Source organism: Panthera leo, chromosome D2 (genome assembly GCF_018350215.1).
Source record: "Panthera leo isolate Ple1 chromosome D2, P.leo_Ple1_pat1.1, whole genome shotgun sequence".
In the NCBI taxonomy this organism is placed as follows: Eukaryota; Metazoa; Chordata; class Mammalia; order Carnivora; family Felidae; genus Panthera; species Panthera leo.
The window spans coordinates 76046502-76057374 of NC_056689.1; positions in this window are offsets into that span (position 1 = coordinate 76046502).

Here is a 10873-nt window from a genome sequence, read left to right on the forward strand (position 1 = left end):
TCTTTTCCTCTCTTCTCGCTGACCACGTGGGATGGGCTCAGAGTTCCAGGTGCAAGTCCCAGATGCTGCTGGGACAGGTGAGGAGAGCAGGGGTCAGGGCACCAAGGGAAGGGTGAGCCTGAGAAGCAATCATGGCTTTGCCCAAGTACCTTGTTAATTATTCTATTAATGCCACTAAAATTTCAACCAACCACAGGTGATTTTGCCCTCTTCTCTGTTGAGCTAATCTATTTTCGAATCTTGGAAAGAAAACTAAAACCACATGGACAATGCAGCGTGCATAACAGAATAAGGAGAGATTCCAGCATTAAGCTTGACGGTAACCTTGTCACCAGGTGATGCTATGAATATGCCCTTGTCTGGTCTATAGATATGCTGAGTTTCTTTTCAGCTCTGAGACCAAGGGGTTGAGGAGGACATTTTACCTTACTTCCCGATGAGGGAGTGAAGAAGCCTGTGGAGAAGGAAAACCAAACTACATTGATTGGTTGAAAGCAGGTCCAAGGTCGAATGGTGGATATGCACAGGCAGGCGTCCTGAGCCTTGGATAAAGCCCAAATGCAGAGTCAGGAGTAAGCTGAGAGTCAGAATCTGAGAACCACTGACCTGAGTGAATGAGGAAGCAAATTAGGGTAGGCTGGAAATGCTAGGAAGATGGTCCAGGTCGAGCTGTGGGGTTGGTAGGGTTTTCGGCAAGGTATATCAGGATCTTATTTCTATTCCTTGTCCCAAGATATCATGAATAAGAGCTGAATGTTCTTTCAAAACATCCCAAACCTTTCAAAACGTGCATTTTGTATTTGTGTGTGTATATGTGTGTGTACTGTGTGCACACATGCATAGCTTCTGTTTCACCCCTTTTTTAAAAAAAATATATACATGGAATCATTTTTAAAGGATTTGTTTATTTATCTTGAGGAGGGTGAGGGGCAGAGAGAAAGGGAAAGAGAGAATCCCAAGCAGGGTCTGCACTGTGAGTGCAGAGCCCGACGTGGGGCTTGATCTCACAAACCTTGAGATCATGACCTGAACTGCAATCAAGAGTTGGAGGCTTAACTGACAGAGCCACCCAGGCGCCCCTAGGATCATTCTTGACACAGTGAAGTGTTACTGGAATTTTTTTTCACTTGGCATTATGTCTTGTAGATCTTTATATGTCATTGTATCTTGATTGAAATCATTAAAAAAATTATTCCAGAATATTCCACATAACATGGTCTACCAAATGTATTTAACACATTCTCCTATCGATTAATATTTGGTTTTTTATTATCCAATTTTGGGCTATTTGCAGAGCTGCGTGTTTTATATACATACCTCTCTACAGCTGGGCAAGTATATTGGTAAGCAAGATAGTTAAAAGTGAAATCGTTGGGTTGAAAACAGGGTATATCTTAAGCTCTGCAAGGTGTTTACAGATAGCATGGAATCTGCAAATTGCCTTTGAAAACACTAATTTTCGCTCTTACCTTGGTCTCTACTCTGCCTGTTTCTCCACATCTTCATAAAGAGATATCATGCTGAACCTGAGGTCTGACACTTGTGTTCAGCCGGCCTTCTGTGTTTCCAGGGTTGCCAACACATTATCTGATGCATAACCTTCTTCTCCCACTGACTCCCCTCCTCCCTCCACACTGTCGCTTAAATAAGTGTCTCTCTCTCAGGCGGGTCTCGCCGATGCTCCAAACGAGTCTTGATCTATTACATGCTTGCACCATAGCCTAGGCTTCCTCGTATTTATGGAGGGGTTAAATAATTATTCGTTTAATGTTTGTATTCCACCCTAGATTCCTTCATTCATTCTTACATTTTTATTCACTCATTCATTCAAAATGCTGACTGATAAATCGAGTGCTGGTCTAGTGTAGGGGTTAAGAGCATTGGAATTAGCAGACATTGGAATCAAACTTCTTGGGTTCGAAAACCAACCTTGTCTCTTACCACCTGTACGATCAAGTTACACGCTTTCTCTATGCCTCTACTAGTACTTCATAGGCTACAGGGATGGTTAATTGGGAAGGTGCACATAAAACACTCCAAAGGGCAACCGGTATACAGTGAGTGACAAATACATTCTATTATGTCTTATTATATGCCAGGCGGTGTGCAAGTGCTGGGGACCCAGCAGGGAAGGAGACAAAGAACTGTCGAAAAATTAGAATAATTTCACATTATCCATAAAGGAAATAAATGCAGGGTGGACTGGGGAGGGGAGATTCCTCTTAAATAGTGTGGTCATGGGAAGCCTCTCTATAAACGTGATTGGTCAATTGAGGCCAGAAGGAAAGGGGAGGCATGAACGCTACAAAGAATCAGGGGAAGATCCTTTTAGGCAGAGGAAACAGTAAGTGCAAACGTCCTGGAGCAGGAAGATGGTGTAAGAACAGAACCTACATGATGGAAGAATGGAGAGCAAAGGTGAGAGGTCAGGTCTGGGGCCTGTTGACCATGGTATTCCAGTGCCTAGTATATGGCATACTATTGTGTAGGTATTCAACACATTCATGGAATAAATAAATGAGTAATGAATGAGTGAAGAAAGGAAGCGATATGATATGAGTGTGTTAGAGGCTTTGTTCTGTTCTCAGGTACCATCTGCCCACATTTGTTCATTCCACCTTCTGGAGATGAAGCAAGTGAGTATGATTTTTGACATCCTTACCTGTTGGAGAGTGAGACAGGTGAGTGGGCACCTTAGTCTGGATGGGATTTGAAGATCACACACGGCACCCGGTCCAGTCATTCCTGCCAAAAACCCGAGAGCTGTCTGAAAGAAGGAATTTCTGCGGATCAGGTATACAGGAAAGGTGACAACGGACATTTCAACCAGGGAAGCCTGGAAGAGTTTCCAAAGAAACCTTCCATTTCCAATAGTGGAGTCATTTACCCAGAGGTCAATGGCCAGGCTTTTGCTCACTGTGCTAGCCTGGACTGGCTTTTCCCCTCAGTGACAGGTGTCCTGAGGCCATGTTCACCCCCGCGTAACCACGTGCAGCCAAGTGCCCATAAACATACCCACTGTACAAACTTCACACTGGTCTGACCCTCTGGTTTGATGGGATTGCCTAAGGCAGCAGAATAGGCATATTTAATATCCATGTAAAAGAGAAAGAGGGTCCAAATGAGCAGAAACGTAAAAAACCTGGGTCTGGTGGGATGGGGTTAAAGAAACACCACGAGCATTGGTTTACCACTGCAGCTTCTCAAAACTGTTCTTGGGGCGCCTGGGGGGGTCAGCCAGTTAAGCATCTGACTTCCGCTCAGGTCATGATCTCGCGGTCTGTGAGTGTGAGCCCTGCATCAGGCCCTGTGCTGACAGCTCAGAGCCTGGAGACTGCTTTGGATTCTGTGTCTCCCTTTCTCTCTCCCCCTCCCCCACTCATGCTCTATCTCTCTCAAAAATAAATAAATGTTAAAAAAAAAAACAACCTGTTCTTAAGCATAGACCGTTTTATTTATCATCATGACCATTCTCAAATGAAAAAAAAAATAGCTTACTAGTGGCATATGATCCTAGGCCAAAATCCCAAGCCTTTCCCTCTAGTCAGTGTTGATGTTCTAATCATAAATTACAGTGCGTTGGAAAATCCAAACTTCAGAGCTGTTTTATTTTTCTAGGCGTTTTTATGGTGCAATGAAACACATCTATATCTATATCTATAAAAGAAGTTGATTTTATTTTTAAAAATTCCTTTCTTCATATATTCAAAATATGTTTTTTGAACCAGCTGTGTCCCAGGGCAAAGGTTTCTGAGGGTCATAAATCCTGAATTAGTGCAGGTGAAAGTAGTTTTTTTGCTATTTTCCTGTTCATATTTAGCAGGCTTCAGAGTCTTTTTATCTTGTGGCTGGCTTTACAAGAGACGTCCTCCAAGGAAAGTATGCTCCCCCGGGGGGCTGAGTTGGCCTGGTTTTGTTGTTGTTGTTTGTTTTGTTTTTTGTTTTCATGAAAAGGGTGATCTTATGCATGTAACTTTCCAAATTTGAAGGGCAAGGTTGCCATGGCAACTAGCATAAACCGACAACTCCTATACCTGGATGTTCTAGCTGCCTAGAACATTCCTCCCACTGGGGGCTGCCCCAGCCCTGCAGCCATTGGCTTCTTGGGGTTTTGCAAGAGCTCAGGTCTATATTCCAACCCCAACAAAGGTCACACCCAAAGCCCCTGTCATTGGCAACCTTGGGACAAAATCTGTGAATGACTTATGCCTAGTGTCTTCACTACAGTTTTTACCGGCATCGTGATAGAACTTGCCAACAAGGTCAGAGACTTGCATGATGGCAGGATTAGTGTTCTACATAGAGAGATGGAAAGAAAATCTTTTCTAGACCTGTAGGAGTCTGAAGAACCGGAGAAAAAGAAGAGCAGAGGTCATATTTTCTTAGGCTTTACCTTTTACAAGATGGATGGTTCCAGAAACACTACCAACTCTACTTGCTGAGAGGTGGTATGGCGTAGGGGCAAGAGCATCACTACTCTCTTCGTTAAGGAACAATCACTCACTTAACAGTTAGGTAGTCTTGATTGAGTAACAATCACTTAACAAATGTTTATTAAGCACCTACTACATGCTAGATGCTGGAGATTCAAGGTGCTGGAGTCTCCAGTTAGCACCTTGCTAACCATGTGCCAACAAGGATGCTTTATGACTTGCTCAGGGGAGAGCGTGCCCTGGAGTCTATCTTGCATGGCGTCCTGTACACAGTAGGTACTTAGCAAACGTTGTCAAGGGTGGGGAGCAGGAGGCTGAGATAGAAGGAGCAATGAATTTCAAACCGGGAGGCCTTGGGACCCCAGGCAAGTCACTTTGGCCTCTCTGAGCCTGCTTCATTGCGAAAAAACGGGAATAGTAATATCTCCCTTGCAGAGAGGTGTTGAGAGAGTTTAATAAGATCGTGTCCCTGAAAGGGTCTAGTATGGTGGTTCGCATGGGTGAGTTCTCCGGAAGAACGTCCGGAAGGCTAGAGCAGGTGTGGGAGAGGAGGATGGAGAAGTAGCAGGGGCCACAGGCACCTGGGTGGCTCAGTGAGTTAAGCGTCTGACTCTTGATTTTGGCTCAGGCCATGATCTCATGGCTTGTGGGTTCAAGCCCTGCATCTGGCTCTGTGCTGACAGCACAGAGCCTGCTTGGGGTTCTCTCTCCCTCTCTCTCTGCCCCTCCCCTGCTCACTCTCTTTTTCTCTCTCTCAAAATAAATAAATAGACTTAAAAAAAAAAAAAAAGAAGTAGCAGGGGCCAGATCACACAGGCTGCCCAAAGGGTCGTATTAGCCATTTTGCTCTTTCTCCTGAAAGCAACAGGGAACCCCCAGAGGGCTCTAAGTGACAGGGACAGGCATGTCTCTGCCATTTTGGAAGCACCTTCTGGCTGGAGCCTGGACCTGGGCGGGACAGCTGGCAGGCTTCTGCCCTGCTGCTGAGGAGTCGTGAGGCCGGCCTGAGCGGGGAGGTGTGGCCAGGGCCGGAAAGCAGCGGGTGTGTGTTCAGGGGGGTGCCCCGGGGGGTGGAATTAGCGGGGCCTGGTGTCTGTTAGATGAGGCCCAGACGAAGGGGCTGTTTCACCGCCGAGGCGTCAGGCCGGCATCCTGACTTTGTGCTTGTACGACAGGCTGGAGGGGGGCGCTCCCAGTCCCAACCGCGGCATCGTGGAGGAGAAATGAGTTCGTTGGCAAAGCGTGCACGGAGCGCGAGGGGGCTGCAGGCTGGCCCGAGCGGGGGACCCTGGAGCTCACACCAAGCCTACGAGCCCTGAAGAGAATGTGCTTCTCCAGCGACTGTGGAGAAGCTGGTCGGTGCTGCTGTGGCTCAGTCACGTGGTTTGCGGCCTCCTCGCCGGTGGTTCCAGACATACTCATTGAGCACCAAGCCCGGGGCCCACGCGGGTGACGGGGACAGAGACAGACCCGCCAGAGTTTCCACTCCAGTGCGGGGGACGTACAGCAACCACGTGACCAGGATGTGGCCAGGATGATTTGCCTCCATTTGAGCAGCGGAGGTCAAGAGGCTGGAGTGTTTGACAGTAGCTGGTGTGGGTGGGTGGGTGGCTTTATGGAAGGTCGTCAGGGAAGACGCTTAACGTCAGGTCAGAAGATTGCAAGACGCTGGCCGAGTCACATTGTCTCCTGGAGCCTCAGTTTCGGCATCTTGCAGATGGGAATGATGGCGCTTTCTTTCGGACCAAACGATACCATCCATCAATGCAACCTGAAGCTCCACAAATGTGAGGGGCTGTTACCAGGTAACAGTGGGGGCGTGGGAAGGTTTGGGCTCTGTCCTAATGTCCTTGACTAAGAAGAGAGAAGGGCGTTTACTTACTGCCCAGCATTTTCCTTAGAATCAGAGGGTCCTAGCTTGGTGAAGGAGTCGGGCCTGGTGCTCAGGGCCCGGCCCCCAACTCCGCCTCCTCTGGGAATGGGGAGGGGTTTGGGGGTGGGAGTGGAGGGGCGGTCAAGACCTTGGCTGTACTGTGCCTTGTGGCCACAAGAGGGCTCACAGCCCACAAACTTTTCCTCCAATGAGTCCTTCATGTTTTCCTTTTTGACACAGTGGCTCCGAGTGGGGCCCCATCCAGTAACATTCAAAATTGCTATTCAATTATGCACGGTTGCCAGACAATTATAAGCATTGCTGTAATAGCCGAACATTCATTTTAGCATCTTAATTTTATAAATGTTTAAATGTGTTTCTCATGCAGAGCTATTCAAATGCAGATGATTAAGTCAAATGATTGCATTTGTAATTTTCTGGAAGTTTTTCCTTTGAAATGAAATTTCCCCACTAAAAGTGTCCTTTCGTTGTACCCTCAATCAGCTGTTGGGTTCACGTTCACGGTGGAATTGTTGTATCTCGGCCACGCGCATGGTAGTGCCTTCCTTTCAGCTGCGGGATTTGTTTGGTACCGGGGCATGTGGCTGGAGCCCTGCTTAATGATTCACTGTCCGATCCGCCAGTGTCAGGCTGGAAATAGGCACGAAGGGGAATCTGCAATAGTAGGAACTTTCAAAGCTTAACAACGTGCTTCACCGCGTTAGAGTTCACAGTGAGATTTTCAGGTGGGCACAAGCATAGGCAGGGATAGTTGGATGCAGATCCAACCTTTGCTCACGTGGAAAAAACATCCTATGTTCATGGTGACTCCTTGTGTTGACAGGTCAGCAGACAGTTCATTAACTTCCCTCTCTCTCGAGCAGACTTTGCTGCGGTAGTTCCCCTGAGCGTCGGTCACACTGAGGGCTGGGCTCAAGGCAGTCACCAGGTGGAGAGGTTTCCAGCCCACTGACTCCAGAGCATCCAATCATCACTATCAGCCCCAAGACATCCATCACTTACAGTAAAGGGCCTTGTCATCTGGATGAGACCGGGACATCAAGGTCTCAGAATCCTCCCGAATAGAGGGGGCTTTTACGCAAGGCTGGTGACGCTGACCCCAAGGAAAAAGGCTTCAAGAGGAGATGTCTTTTTTTTTTTAATTGAAGTATCGTTAACTTACGATGTCACATTAGTTTCAGGTGTGTAACACAGTGATTCGACAACTCTGTATACCCCAAGTGTAGTTCCCAATTGTTACCATAGGATGCTGCAACACACTGACTATATTCTCTATACTCTACCTTTCATCTCCATGACTAAGTGTTCCATAATGGAGCCTGTACCTCTCATTTGGCCCATCCTCTCCCCCCCTCTCTCCCCGCCCCAGCAACTACCAGCTTGTCCTCTATATTTACGGGTCTGTTTCTACTTTTTTGTTTGCTTGTTGGCTTGTATTTTACATCCCGTATGTAAGTGAAACCAAGCACTTATTTCACGTAGCATGATACTCTTTAGGTCCATCCATGTTTTTGCAAATGGATAGTTAGGTTGCTTTCATATTTTGGCTACTGTAAATAATGCTGCAATAAATATAGGGGTGAATATATCTTTTTGAATTCGTATTTTTGTTTTCTTTGGGTGCATACCCAGTGGTAGAATTACTGGGTTGTATCGTATTTTCAATTTAAAATTTTTATTTTATTTTATCTTATTTTATTTTATTTTATTTAGAGAGAGAGAGAGAGAGAGACAGAGAGAGAGAGAAAGAGAATCCCAAGCAGGCTCCATGGTCAGTGTGGCATCTGATTTGGGACTCGATCCCATGATTGTAGGATCATGACCTGAGCTGAATTCAAGAGTCGGGCACTTAACCAGCTGAGCCACCCAGGCATCCCAGCATTTCCATTGTTAATATTTGGAGGAACCTCCATTCTGTTTTCCACAGTAGTTGCACCAATCGACATTACCATGAACAGTGCGTGAGGGTTCCCTTTCCTTCACATCCTTGCCAACATGTGTCATTTCTTGTTGTTTTGATAAGAGCCATTCTGACAGATGTAAGGTGACGGCTCACTGTGGTTTTCATTCCCATTTCCCTGGTGACTCAAGAGTCGATGGTTCTGAAGTTAAACTATCTCATGAAAGAGGCTTGTTGGTACCCCTCTATCTTGGACACCTTGCTGGTTGTTTCTATTCTTGGGCACCCAGGCTAGCTAGTCTTCAGGACCTCTGTCGACCTGGCACAGTGGGGTATACTTGCTCAGGCTGGCCTCAGCAGCTCCTGCGGATGTTGTGGATTTGAAGGGGAAGGGAGACCATTGTGTGAATCATGCTGGCAGAGAAGATTCTGTCCCTGGCGTGCACTCAGCCAATCTGATACCCCCATGTGAAGTTCTGACACACCGAAGAAGGGACACTTTGAGGTAACTCACAGTCAGAGGCGGCTGAGTCAGGGATAGGGAGCCGTTAGGGGTCCAAGGACAGTGATTAGCCAGACTGTCCTTTGGGTGTGACAGTATGTCTTCTGATGCTTGGGTCTCATTTGTTCTTGCTTATAATATTTTTTTATTTTTTTGAGCCTGGTCCTTTGTCTTTCCTGTCAGTGTTATAAACCCATCTAAAGAATTGCTTGTTAGGTTAGCTAACTTTGGTTTCTGTTCTTTGCAACCAAAACTCTTGATGTAGCTGGGGATAGAATACTGCATTTAAAAAAAGATCTTTTTTTTTAACATTTATTTATTTTTGAGAGAGAGAGAGAGAGTGCGTGCGCATGAGTGGGGGAGGGGCAGAGAGAGGGAGACACAGAATCTGAAGCAGGCTCCAGGCTCTGAGCTGTCAGCACGGAGCCCGATGCAGGCCTCAAACCCACGAACCATGAGATCATGACCTGAGCCAAAGTCCGACACTTAACCGACTGAGCCACCCAGGAGCCCCTTAGAACATCTCATTTTATTCACTTCTCACTTTTTTTCTCATCTGAGACTGAGACTTCTTTTTCAGCACCTGCTGCAGTCTCCAGGTTCTAGCCTCTTTTTGTCTCATGGAAGTCATTTCCTGACCCTAAAACCACAACACTTTCCCAGCCAACACCTGCCCCCTGGCTCTCCCTGGATAGCTGTTCATCTTCAGGCCTCTGTGCTCCCTCTTCCTAGAAACACAGTGCTTGGGAGGGTGGATTTTTAAGTCAGAGTCCCAGGGGTCATGTCCAGCTTCTGCTATTTCCTTCTGTGTGGTGTTGGGCCCAATTCTTAATTTTTTTGTATCTCAAAGCCCTCATCCGAATGATGGACAAAGTAATATGTAGCCCCTACAGTTGTAATAAGAATTAAATTCATGAAGACATATACAGTGTGTAGGACAGTACTTGGGACGCAGGAGCTATTATTATTAACAACAATAGCTATTATTAACATTGCCTGTCAGTTTGTTGTGAGGATTAATGGAGGTGAGGGATGTGGCATTCAGCAGTTCCCAGAGGAGTCCTCAGTCACGGTTTAATTGTGATCATTCTTTATTTGATGGATCTTTCTCATCCTTCTGATGTGGTTCAAGTTACCTCTGTGCAAAGAGTCCTGACTTTACTTGCCACTGGTTGACTTAGCCCAAAGGAGCAAGTGGGAAGAAAAATAAAGAAATGGTGGTTTGGATCAGAAATTCAGATGACACAGGAAAAGACCCTGCCCATGAACTTGGGCTCCCTTTGGCTGATGATGCTTGTACAGAATCCAAAGTAGGCTCCAGGCTCTGAGCTGTCAGCACAGAGCCTGATGCAGGGCTTGAACTCACGAACCATGAGATCATGACCTGAGCTGAAGTCAGTTGCTTAACAGACTGAGTCACCCACGCACCCTGACATTTATCTTTAGATGGCCCTGTGATTCCATTTTAATGGAAAAAAAGAAATCAGTTAGCAGGTGCTTGTTGAACTGTTATTGAGCTGGGTTTTGGGGGTTTGGATTTGTTTCTCTGATTCCATCAAACTTATTTTCCTGTTTCTCCCACTCCTTTGGTTTTAGTACAATTTTGGTTGGAAAATTCCAGCCTGTGTAGAAGGATATAAGAGAAAGGCATGTGTCTCGCAGCAGGAGAGTAGCATATTTTAAAGGTCAGGTCAAGGTGCTACGGAAGGGCAGAGGTGAGGAGCTTGGGGAGTGGTGGGGTTGGAGGGAGCGCTGGGATCTGGGATCTGCCTGGGAATCCTTCCTCGGCCCTGTCCTGTCCGAACCATTCTCCTTGCTCCCCCATGGCCTCCCCCACGGACTCTCTTCAAAGATTTCCTTGGTTGGAGAAGGATCTGGCTGGAAGTATCTACTGAGGGGGTCATCTCTACATTCTAGGGATCTTCAGAGCCAGGGATGGGGGTGCTCTAGGATAACAGTAGGTCTGTGAGAGGACGAGTTTGGGCAGTGGGCAGGCAGGAACACATTGTGAGCATGATGGGCTTGGTCTACAACCTTTGCCTAAGTACCCCCTGGCCTGCAGACTTGGAATATCTCTTTCTGTCTTAGAATTCCTACCTAGGACACAATCCTTTCCCTTTTAAATACTGCTGACCAAATGCTAT